At 40.5% G+C, this 12,832-nt stretch overlaps 1 protein-coding gene across 1 annotated transcript in view; it reads right to left on the bottom strand.

Moving 5' to 3' along the window:
* Csmd1 (CUB and Sushi multiple domains 1) overlaps window positions 1-12,832 on the bottom strand; it is a 1,301,483-nt gene that overhangs the window by 472,377 nt on the left and 816,274 nt on the right. The gene's annotated exons all lie outside the window — the stretch shown is intronic.

Consider the following 12,832-nt stretch of genomic DNA (forward strand, 5'->3'; position numbering starts at 1 on the left):
TGACTTGGGCTCATTTATCTTCTGTGGGTGCTAGTTAAATCTAAAAGCCACCTAGCCCACTCCCTTCTCTTCACTTGCTGGGTAGAAATGTAGGAATCAGCCAGCCATATTTTATAAGAGCTATGTGTAGCAGTTATCTGTGGCTGTTCAAAAGGGCCCTATCCACAGTCACAGCCATCATCCAGACCCACTGAAATGTCACCTAGAAAGTAGGTGCCTCTCATGCTGGACCTACCCATCCCAAATTTGCAGCTGTTCTCCACAGTGGTCAGGAGGAATTGCTACTAATGGAAACTGGCTTCAGAAGTGAGATGAGCACAAGAAATAAAAGCAGTGCTCTAGTTCAAGGCCAAAATCAAGAGCGTGGTGACTTATGATCCATACACAGATCTGTCCTCCATTTTTATCCCATCACCTATATCAGTCAGAAACATCTTCCTCTAAAACAGTATGTCACAACCTGTGGGTCATGATCTCTTTGGGGGGGTCACACTTCAGATATGCTGCATATCAGATATTTATATTATGATTCATAGTAGTAGGAAATTCACAGTTATAAGATAGCAGTGACATAATTTTATGGTTGAGAGTCACCATAACATAGACTGTATTAAAGGATACAGTGTTAGGAAGGTTGAAAACCACAGCTCTAAACATTTGCCAAATCATCATTTCAGTAATTAAATAGACAATTTCAATACAGAGAAAAAAAAGATAACACTTGCCATTAGATGGAAAATGCAGGTGCCTGGAAAAAGGTCTACACTGACACCAATACCTGAACCAGTTTGGTTGCTGTGGTGATCCCCCTTCCAGTGTCTGAAAGTGAGGTGAGCATTGACCCTCTTCATCCACCAAACCTTGGCTAGCAAGCTGAGACCAGGCCACACGTTCTAGGACTCTGAATGGCATCTGTGTCTCTGTTTCAGCAGGTAGATGTCTCATGTTCCAAGCACAGCCTGCATCATGCTATCCCAGGGACTTCTGCACACAGAACTGCTCACCGCCCCAGCTCATTGCTTCCTTATTGTTTTTCTCAGGACATTATCTGAAGGAGGCCAAGAAGGGGTAATACTTTTGCACAGGGAACTAAATGAGCCACCCTTATTGCTCCCAACTTCTGCTTATATACAGAATCTGTAGTAAACAGACAATATGGAGAGGCTTCCAAATAGGAGCTTTTCACATTACAGAACACTTTTGGTATCAAACACTGATTTTCAAATGCAAGCCCTGCATGATAGCATGATCATGTGTTCCTAATATCTTCTTACAAGTGACATAAACTGTGCATCCAATGATTACTGATGTTGCTTGCACATCAGATACTTATGAGGGCTTAGCCTACTGATAGTTAAGATATACATAGTAGTCACATCCATAGACACAGAAAGTGGGACAGCGACCATGAGCTGTATGTGGGATGACATTTTTGTTTTAGGAGTACAGTGTCAATTTTGCTAGAGAAAGGGATTCTGAACAAGAGTGATGGTGAGGGTTGTGCAGTCCTGGGAATAAATTTAATGGCACACACTTCAAAAGAAAATGGTGAGCATTATATTTACCACAATGTTTAAAACTTTCAAAACCCCTAGTACCCACACCTTCTCCAATTAAGCTGAGACAGTAGGCAGCTGGATTGTGTCTAACTGCAAGGATCAAAATGGTGAGAATAAGTTAGGGCCTTTTCCTGTGAAGTACAGACCAATGACCACTAAGTCTGCCAGACTCTTTCTTAATTTCTGGCAGAGGAATAGAGGAAAACAGAATAATAATCAGAGACCCTGAAAGGTTTTAAGAGGAAACTGAGAAGCAAGGAGATTGACCCTAACCAAATTTACTGAATAGTGATGTAGGAGTCCAAGCTTTTATACTATAAAATGTCTTCTAGGTGTCCTGGAACCTGATGTCACACATGCTTTCCCTGGCCCCAAAGGTCATTGGTGTTTCTGAATAAGAAACTCTTATTCTTATATAGATAGGGAAGAATAGCTAAGAGTTAGGGTCCCATCTGAGAAGAGAAATGATCATGTTTTCTATTTCACTTCATTTTTTTTTTTTACATGATGAACCCAGAAACAGAGACTACTGTATACTCCCGTTGGAGTTGTCCTCAGACCAGGACTTCTAATGATGATGATGGAATCAAATAATTAGTTTATCAGCTGTCCTTTGCATTTCAAAGCTAACAGAATAATGCATGCTTAAATAATGGTTATACACCCCCACAAAAATACACAAAATAATGCCACTTTTACAAACACCGAAAAGCGAAGAACGTCTGAGAATCTCCTCACCCTCAGTCATTGGAGCAGCCTTTGACAGATGAATTACATCTAAAACAATCTCAATGTGCCCTTTGTTAGAGATACACAAAGGTTTCCCAGGGCAAGGAGGACAACATGGCAATGGTACCTCTCCAAGCAGTCCTTAAAGATGGACTGTCACTCTTCAGAGGAACAGTAATCTTTGGCAAATGCTTTCCCTAGGCTTGTTTCGTTTCTTAGCAACCGCAAGTTTCTAGAAAGCTACATGCTTGCCTCCCAGGGAGGCTATAGAAATGTGTTGTATCCTTCAATTATTTTCTAATCCTGAAGACATTTTGGAGCAGCGAAGGGGCATTCTTGTTGCAGACTCAAAAACAGATTTTAAAGTCTACAGACAACTCTACTGACCTGGTTCTATTTGCACAGAATGATGAGCCAGGCCCCACATCACTTTCTCTTCGGTTCCACTAGTTAACAGAGTAGCAAAGAAACCATTTGCTGACATAGGCAGTGGCTGGAGCAATAACACTTGAGTTTTGAAAAATAAGGACAGCTCTTTGACTGAGTCCTACTTTCAAACACTGAGTGAAGATGGATGAGAGAAAAGGAGGCAAATCTCTTCCAAGCAGAGCCCGGTCCAGAGATGAACCAACCCAAGGCTTCCGAGTTTTATTAAACTTTGAAAATAGTCTTAATTGTAACCTCTAAGAGTCTTCTTTTACTAGTAAGTTGATTTTTTTTTAATTTTTTTAATTTTTATTTTTATTTTTTGGTTTTTCGAGACAGGGTTTCTCTGTGTAGCTTTGCGCCTTTCCTGGAACTCACTTGGTAGTCCAGGCTGGCCTCGAACTCACAGAGATTCGCCTGGCTCTGCCTCCTGAGTGCACCACCACCACCACCACTACCACCACCCAGCGTAAGTTGATTTTTTTTAATTGATAAGGATAATGGAAAAGTATACTGAACTCTCAATGTCCTTTAATGACAGAATAGCATTACCTTTCCCCTCTTGTTATTAAGATGAACAATGCTGTATGTAAATAATCTGCAGGTAGCTGGCAGGTGCAGACGCCCATCTTTGTGTATCCACACAGTAGCTCTCTCATACAGAATGAAGATGGTCCTGAAAAATTACCCATGGATAAAAAGTCTGCATCCTGGGCTGACATTTATCACTGCCTTACAATATGTAAATATGTAACTCGTTTAAAAGTGAAAGTGAATGATTTAATAAGTAATTACCAAATGTTCACTGTGAGCCCCACGCTGGGTTCCACACTGAGAAAGTGATAATGAATGACAAAGCTGTCCTCTTTATGGAGGTTACACCCTCGTTAGGGGAAAGAACCCAGCACCATGCTAGTTAAACTTGTAAACAAAAGCACACATAGACTTCTCCATGGTGGCCAGTGCTAGGATGGACCTGGGGAGTGTAGGAGAGGTAAAGAAGGACGAAGGGTCATCCTCAGGTGCCCCAGCAGGATAGGGCCCTGAATGGGAGCAAAAGATACAGGGCTTGTATCATAAGGTCAGATAGGAAGCCACATCCCTTAGGTCTGTTGGGAGGGTAGGGAGGGAACAGTCACAGGAACACAGAGGCTCTAAAGGGGCAATCATGATTACATAGCAGACAGAGATTTGCCTGTGCATTCTGCTCCTATCTGATAAGTACAACTGAATTTTCCCTTATAAGGAGTTAAAAATGGGAAAACATCAAAAGAATCAATAGATTAACAAGTAGGAGAGGTAACAAAATTACGCCTGTTTATACAACGCCAAGGCCTTAAGTTGGGCGAAGGGTTTCATGCCTATAACCCCAACACTGAGATGATGAAATAGGAGGATCACTGCAAGTTAAAGGCCAGCTAGAAATACACAACAAGGCTGTCTCAAAAACAAACAAAACCAACACTAAGTCCTGTTTTTGCCTCTCAGATTCACTTCCTGGAGGAGAACATAATGTCCCACATGACAAGCAAACAGTAAGAACATGAGGATTTTGGCTCACAGCTGAGTGGCACTTCTCTCACCTCCCCACCTCCCCCCTTTGCTTACTTAAAAATAATTCAGGGACAGATTTAGTGGGAATCAGTGTTCATTGGAAGAATGCCAAACTTGTCCCTTAGCTGAGAGACTCTATGGATTGTTTACAGAGGTGCAGAGGGAAGAGAACATCATGGCATTGCCGGAGTTACTCTAAGCACCATCACTATATGCCACATGGAAAGGAACAAGGAACACAGCCTTCTCTGGCCACGGAAGTGACCAACATCTCATCAAAATAGGGATTGACTTGTTTCATTCTCATGGATCATGTCAGTTCTCTTTTACATGCCTCAATTCCTCCTTCCATCTGATAGCAACAGATTCCATCTGCTATAGGCAACTTTGTAAAGAACAGTTACAAAATAAAGGGAAGACTCGAAGTTATACCTTGGGGTTAAATAGTGCTTATGTATTGGAAGAGAAATTATTAGCACGTCAACACATTCCCATCAGTTTTAAATCATATATGACCTTTGGGTCATAACGTTACTCTGCCAATCTCCAAACTTCTTTTCTAGTATAGGTCATAGTTTTTTTTTTTTTTTTTTTTTTTTTTTTTTTTTTTTTTTTTGTAAAGAGTCATTAATCCATTCCCTGACCAGCAGTGGCTAACTTAATTGGCTTAACACAGTACTAATGAGGCTGTGATCACATATCCCTAGGGACAGGCTTGTTAGCTTCAGTTTAATCCAATTCAACAGAAAATAAAAAGTGTCTACCATGACTTGGGCACAGCAATAAGAGATAAAATCAATAAGGCCTGTCCCCTTCCCTTCGGGACCTCATGATTTAACAAAACTCTAGCAACACAAGTAAATGTCATAGGCACGCAGATGCTGGGAAGGCTGGCTGGGTAGGCTGTAGAGAGCTGGGGTGAGAGTACTTTGAATCGTGGAGAGAAGAGCTGAGTGGGGAGGGACCGCAGGAGCCTGCCCAGAGCCATGTTCCATTTTACAAAATGAACAGCCATCCTCAGAAAAAGCATCCTGGTATTTTTGCAATTTTGTTACTCTGAGATCCTTGTCTCTCTCCATGTGAGCTGTCTCTGTACTACATGTGGCGAGAATCATGGATACAGGGGGTGTGGGCTGGGCTGTGAGGAGCTACAGACAGCTGTGCTGGGTAAGTGTGGGACTCTGAAATTAAAATGGAAGACAGAAAATGAAGAATGGTGATTATGCTGCACTGTGAGCTCAGGAATCTGGGTCCAGGCAGCCCAGAGTGGTGTTCAGGAGTGTTCCTTGGGTGAAGTACTGGAGTTGCTGAGGAGCTGTGAGCTCAGAGGATTCAGGGAGATCCCTTTGTTCAGTTTTCCTTCTTTTACCTATGATAAACATTTTCTAATATTTAGATTAGGAACCATATACACAAATAACCTGTCCCACTGTGCATGGGAACATAAAGCCCTACTCAGGTGGCAGTCACAACAGTGTATGCTTTCAGTAACTCTTCCATTTCAGTGGTAAGTGTGTTTGTTGCTTGGGATACAGGGCTGAAGGCAGGACCTCCTCGCAATGTGGGCTGCTTTGAGAAATTTACACTGTGGGACACAGTGGTCCATCAAGGTCACCATGAAAAAGAAAATGCAGTCACTATAGTCATCATTGTTTAGAAAGAACTAATGTTGATAGAGGCTTGCCATCATCAAGATCCAGCAGCAAGTCCTAGATAAGACATGGTCTTGCCACAACAATCCTTAAAGTTTAAAGATTCCATTTGTAAGGGCTGGGGCTCTACCTTAGTGGTAGAGCCCTTGCCTTGCCTGAGTCCCAAGGTATCAATTCATCTCTGCTACAACTGAAGAAGAAGAAGAAGAAGAAGAATAAGAATAAGAAGAATAAGAAGAATAAGAAGAAGAAGAAGAAGAAGAAGAAGAAGAAGAAGAAGAAGAAGAAGAAGAAGAAGAAGAAAACATGCACAGAAAGATAGAGTATAGTAGCAGAGACATGTAATCTCAGTACTTTGAGAGGCTGAGGCATGAGAGTAACTACGAGTTAAAGGCCAACCTGGCCTTTACACCCTGTCTCAAAAACAAACCAGCAAAAATCAAGGCTCACCCTAATAGTTGCATGTTAACTTGACTTATTCTGAAATAACCTATTCACTGAGCTAGCTTAGGGAGTTTATGCACATCCCAGTACTGCAGAGGCTGAGGCAGGTAAGTGATGAGTTTGAGACTAGTTTGGGCTTAACATCGAGATTTAATCGCAAAGCAAACAATCAAACAAATAAATTAAAAACAAATAAACAACTAACAACAATAGCACCCAGGGACTATGGATGAAGGTCATGATAGGGTGCTTGCCTAGCATATGCCGAGTTCTAAGTTCTAGCCCAGCAATGAGGGAAAGAGTGGGGGTGGGCCTGGGAGCTGGGTGTAGTGCAGTTGGTGGAGTCCTTGCTTAGAAGGCATGAAGGCCCCATCAGTGAAAATGAAATTATTTTAAAAAGTGATGAGAGTTGCACTTGTGCACATGGAGGAGGAATGTTCTCCCCAGGACGGGAAATACACAGACAATAGAGGCCAGGATCCTCCCCTAACACAGCACCTTCTTTCCTACATCAATCTTACTCATAATTCCTCGCTTTTAATGAATATACTTTGTCTTTTAGACAGTGGTCAATGCTAACAAATACTTTGGAAACTTTCCTCCCACAGACTTAATTCAAACAGGAAAGCTTTGTGTTAGGCTCCATTAACTAAATAATTTATTGATAACCCTGGAATTAATATTTAGATTGCCTTAAGAAAACCACAAAGGTTTCCAGGGAAACAATAATAATTCAAACAAAACTAGAAGACAAATACTTTATCAACTTAATAAAGTAAGCCCGCTTCAAACAAAGAGCAGCTCCAAATTACATATAATTATAGTAGCATCAGCTACAATTGAGTCCAGCTCATCTTGACCACATCAGGCATTCATCTGTATTATATAATAGTCATTAGTATTGGTTATAAGAATTTAGAAAGAACTGAACTGATTTCCACTAAAAGAGCTGCTAAAATTATAAAATAATGAAAAATATCCCCTTTCTTTTATAAACGTCAGCAGGGTAGGAAACATCTGGACTAGCTGCTTTCACATCTCACTTCATCCAAGACTCAAGGCATCTTTTCTGGGCCAGGGTGTATCAGTTTGTCTGTGAACACACATGGGTTCTCCAGACGCATGGAAAACAGACAGCAAGTATCATCAATAAATACAGGTCATGTGCATCTGACGCCAGTGGTCACTGCACAATAACAACTCAGGGTACCGATGACCTTCAATTCAATTCCACCCAACTTTCCTTACAATGGAACACATCTATGAATAGTGACTTTTCAGTCCTGGCCTGTAGAGCCCCAGCTTGCAGGCCTAGGCATCTCTTTTCATGGAGTGACCCATTGATCCTCGAATAAAGACCCTTTCAGGGGATCTGTAAAATCAAAGCTCTTGTAAATCAACATAAAGACGTAACAGGATCTTTCTATTGTGTTGCCAGATGGTGAATGCAGCACTCAAGCAAGGACAGTGTGCCTTACACAGAAAAGGCCAAGGCCACCTAAGAAAGTCCCTGGTAAAGCAAGAATAGTTTGGGATTTTACTGTATATATCCTTTGAATCCACAGTGCCTCTCCAGTGCAGATTGAGATCTCAGGGGTGTCAGTCATGAGGACAAAGACATATGTGATTGACATCCGAGCCAGTGGCTGATTGCCTATCCACTGAGTGCCTATTTATCTGGATGACTGACAAATGGTGATTGATAAGATTATACTTTTCATCAGAAATTTTCATTAAAATGTATCTTTAACTTCAAAAAAACTATATTTGTTGCCAATGATGAAGTAAAGTTGTCTAACAAAACCTGAGCAATTCTGAAGCCCTATCTATTACCATTAGTTTGACAGATTCCCAGTGCTTAAAGATGTTTCCAATGAGACACTTCAGTATTAATGAGTGTGATTTCAGAGTGGGAAATATTACTGAAAACTGGAAATAGGGACAGAGGTGGTGGGTGGTACAGAACTATGTGGGAATGCATAACCCTCTGTTACTCCTAGCACTGGCAACAACATGTTTTTATAGGAAAAAAAAAATTCTTTTCAAGGTAACTTAGAAGAAATGCTTAATAGGAACTAATATATTCTTAGCAATAATGTAGTATTAATAAATTTACAAATGTATGTAAGTGTTTTGCCTGCATGCACATGCACCAGAGGGAAAGATTTATATACACACTATATAGGACAACATAAAGAATGGTAACAGAGAGAGGCAAAGAAGAAGGATCTTAGATCATTGACCTCCTCAACTATGAAATGAATGAGACAAGAGAACAGCAGATATCCCATGGTTCAAAGGGTTGGGGCAAACAAGAAGAATCAGCAAGCAAATGTTGACCCAATCTACAAAACTGCAGCCAAAGAAACAGAAAACTCAGGGAAAGCAGGGTTACTGTCATTTTTGAGGATCAATAGCACCACTTGTCAAATCACTCAATCAAAACAGAAAATGTGAATAAAAGGAAACTGAGCTGTCATACAACTATTGATTTAAAAGATTCTGAAATGGAATCAACACAGATACCCATATCCCAAAGAATGGATAAATGGAAATGTGGTACAGGGGCTGGAAAGATGGCTCAGTAATTAAGAGCACAAGTTACTCTTGCAGGGCTCATGGGTTTTCAGTTCCCAGCATCCACATGGTAACTCACAACCATTTGCAACTCCAGTTCCAGAGGATCTGACACCCCCTTTCTGAGTTCTGAAGGCAGCAGACATGTACATGGTATAAATACATACATGCAAGCAAAATGTTCATACATATAAAATAAAATATAAATAAGTTTAGTATTTGAAATATGGTATATACACATAGTGGATTTTTTATGAAGCCATAAAGAAAAGTGAAATTATCAAAACTGCAGAAAATGGAAGCCATTAGATACGATTACATTAAGCAAGATAATCCAGACTCAGAAGGAAAAATCTACATGTTCTTTCTTACATGCATATGTCTGTATGTATATGTAATTGTAAAACTAGAAAGGGGACCACAAAGGCAGATAAAGAGTTGCCCAGAAAACAAAATGGTAGTAATATAACACTGCAACGTGAAAACAAAATTCCTCTGAGAGGGAAGGTACAAAGAGGTATTGAAGAACAGATGTAGATGAAGACAGGAGACTCAACACAAAACTGAGTATGACTGAAAACTCCACAACAAAATCTAATATGTTATATGCTAATTAAAAAATGAAAATTACTATTTATAAAAATGTTAATTGGACACATTTTAAAAACTCAAGGTAAAAACTGTAGAAAATACTATGGAAAGTTTTGTGTCACTATGTTTTGTCAACTTGAATGAAAATTTAAAATCCTCTGAAAGATATAAACTATAAACAGTTAATAAAAGGAGATGTATGTATGAAGGGACTGTTGAGTCAGTGGCTGAAGACCTTTCTTGAGAAAACCCCTCTCCTGGTGGCTTCATTGGTAAATCTCCTCAGAATTCAAGGAAAAGCCATTACCAAGTATGCACAAACTGTTCTAGAATATTCTATAGGAAGATTTCTCAATTAAATTTAATATGGTAAGCATTACTGTGACAGTACAACCAGACAAAATCTTTATAAGATTATACATCATGAAACTATGTGTCAGAGATGTGTAAAGTTTTAGAAATTGAAATCTAACAACATGGAAGCAAAATAATGTCAGGTGGTGCATATAGCCCATAGGCAGATGCTTGTCTGGCATGCATGAGACTCCCTTTCCTTCCACAACACTGAAAAAAGACAGGATGCCTTAATTTTAGCACTGAATCTGATATCAATACATTAGAAATCAATGTATTAACACATTGTATTAGCAATTTAAGCAGGTAAGCCAAGATAATCTCTATAGATGTAGAAAAGAGTTTTCACAGAATCTTGTATCTGTTTGTGTTAAAAAAAAAAAAAAGTTCCAGACAAATACAAAATAGATCACTACATCCTTAACCCAATAAAGGTCACCATGAAAAACTTAGAGCTGAAATCACACTCTCGACCAAAATCAGAATTCCTTCCTCTTCAACTTGAGAATAAAGAAGCCATAGATAGTGCCCATTCCCAACCAACCTTGTAATAAGGTTCCTGGATGCTCATTCAGGCAAGACAAAGAAACACACAAGTGGAAAGCAAAAGTCTTTTTTCCTTGAAAAATGGTCTGGCAATAAAGTCTTATGAAATCTCAAAATAAAATAAAAACACTCTTCAGATTTCATTTCTAGCCATTTCCAAAGTCTTTGTTGTTGCATGCTTGGAGAAATGTGAACAACACAGAGACCTGGGAAAACTAAGACACTAAAACAGAGGACTGTGGGTGTCTTCTAGAAGCAGATTTTATCTTCCTTTCATGACTGCCCCAACATGCACACTACCTTTCCACTGCCCCAGGTCAGGCAATTAATATCACAACATAAAACACAGTCCAACTTTGGAATTTGAACACTTTAAAAGTTCAATGACTTCTTAAAAATCCATGGATTTTAATTTACATACCTTCCTTGTCTAAGACAGAACCAAGACTCAGTTATAATCTGATCAAACAAAAATGAACCTAATAGCATAAACAGCCCACTGTGAAGCATCTGGGACTCAATGATGGTCTTCTGGGCTTCAGAGAGGCTGGGTTGATTTGGTGTTCTTCATCTCTGCCCTCTGAAACAGATACAGCCTATCATGCAAGCTCAGGTTGACTTTCCTCTAAACCTTGTCTTTGGGGTTGTCTTGTGACTCTGGCATCTCCTTTTTGCTGGGGTCTCTATAGAAATGGAGACTACCTCTCTATCAGTGGCCATTCTGGCCTCTATTCAGAGAGATGCTGACCCTGCCACATAGTGACAAGCCTCAGCTACACACTATGACCTCTTTATGCCTTTAAATCAGTACTATAGGGGGCATAGTATCTACCAAGTTTCTGCCTTGTCCCTCTCTGGACCACAGCTTCTTTGTGCTGACCTTGAAATACTTGTAAGAAGACTTGGCCTCAATGATGCTGGCATCTTACTATTCACAGGTGATTCTTCTATCTCTTCTGACAAGTGCCTATAATCCCACTGAAGCACAGGTTTCACCTCCACAGATGGTTGATACAAAATAGAACATGAACATCTCTGGCAGAGTATTTGCTTACCACTGAGCCTTCACAAGCTAGGCCTCAATCATGTGAGCTTCTCTGAACAACTGTATATTCTGAGCTTCCGCTGTTGCTCATCAAGCTCTGAGTTCAGGTCAAAGTTCCAAACCCTTTCACAATACTCCCTGCGCTGGCTAGTTCTATGTCAACTCGACACAAGATAGAGTTATCTGAAAGGAGGGAAACTCAATTGAGAAAATGCCTCCACAAGGTAAGGGAAGACCCAGCCTGTTGTGGGTGGTACCATCCATAGGCTGGTGGTCCTGGGTTCTATAAGAAAGCAAGCTGAGCAAGCCATGGGGAGTAAGCCAGTAAGTTCCTGCCTCCAGGTTCCTGCCCTGTTTAAGTTCCTGTCCTGACTTCCTCAAATATGATCTGGAAATGTAAGCCAAAGACACCCTTTCTTCCCAACTTGACTTTTGTCATGGTATTTCATTTTATCATCACAGCAATAGAAACCCTAACTAAGACACTTTCCCAAACAGCATGGTCAAGTCCAGCAAAGCAAAACCCCATTCTTTCTGCCCTAGTTCCCTTTTTGTTGATGTGATAAAACACTGACAAAATCAACCAACAGGCGTGGGGGTACAGGATGGTTGAGAAAAGGGTTTATTTGGCTTACGGGTTATGGTACACCATCATGGAGGTAAGTCAGGGAAGGAATTTGAGGCAGGAACCTGGAGGCAGGACCTGATGTAAAGACCATTAAGGGGTTCTGTTTACATGCTTGCTTCCCATGGATTGCTCATCTTGCTTTCTTATATAGACCACCAACCCGGGAATTACATCATCATTAGTGAAGTGGACCCTTCCCCATCAATCATTGATGGAGAAAATACCCACAGGCCTGCCTACAGTTCAAACTGATGGAGGCAATTGCTCGATTGAGATTCCTACGTCCCATATGACTCTAACTTGTGTCCAGTCAACAGCAACAATGATGACAAAAATACCCAGCAAAATTAAATATATATATATATATATGAATAAAAATCACTGTCCCAGTCTCTGCTCAGAGAAGTGTTATCTAAACCTCTGAGAGAGGGAGAGAGAGGAAGAGACAGAAACAGAGACAGACAGGATGGAAGGAAGTGGCCCAGGCACCCTCATTCAATAAGGCTCCCAATTTCTCCTTCAACAACCTACACCACTTTGGGACTTTGCTACATGTGGCATCTTGACCTTAGATTTACCAGACTGGGACATGAAATAAAGCTTTCCTGAAAACTTACCCAGTCTACAGCACTGTGTAGCTAGTGACAGAAATTCTAGTGATACCATCAACTCAGTGACAGCCACCCCACAGACAAGCATCCTGCTTCCCCATCCTCTTTAATGGCGC

The sequence above is a fragment of the Peromyscus leucopus genome, chromosome 17, assembly GCF_004664715.2.
Source record: "Peromyscus leucopus breed LL Stock chromosome 17, UCI_PerLeu_2.1, whole genome shotgun sequence".
NCBI lineage: Eukaryota > Metazoa > Chordata > Mammalia > Rodentia > Cricetidae > Peromyscus > Peromyscus leucopus.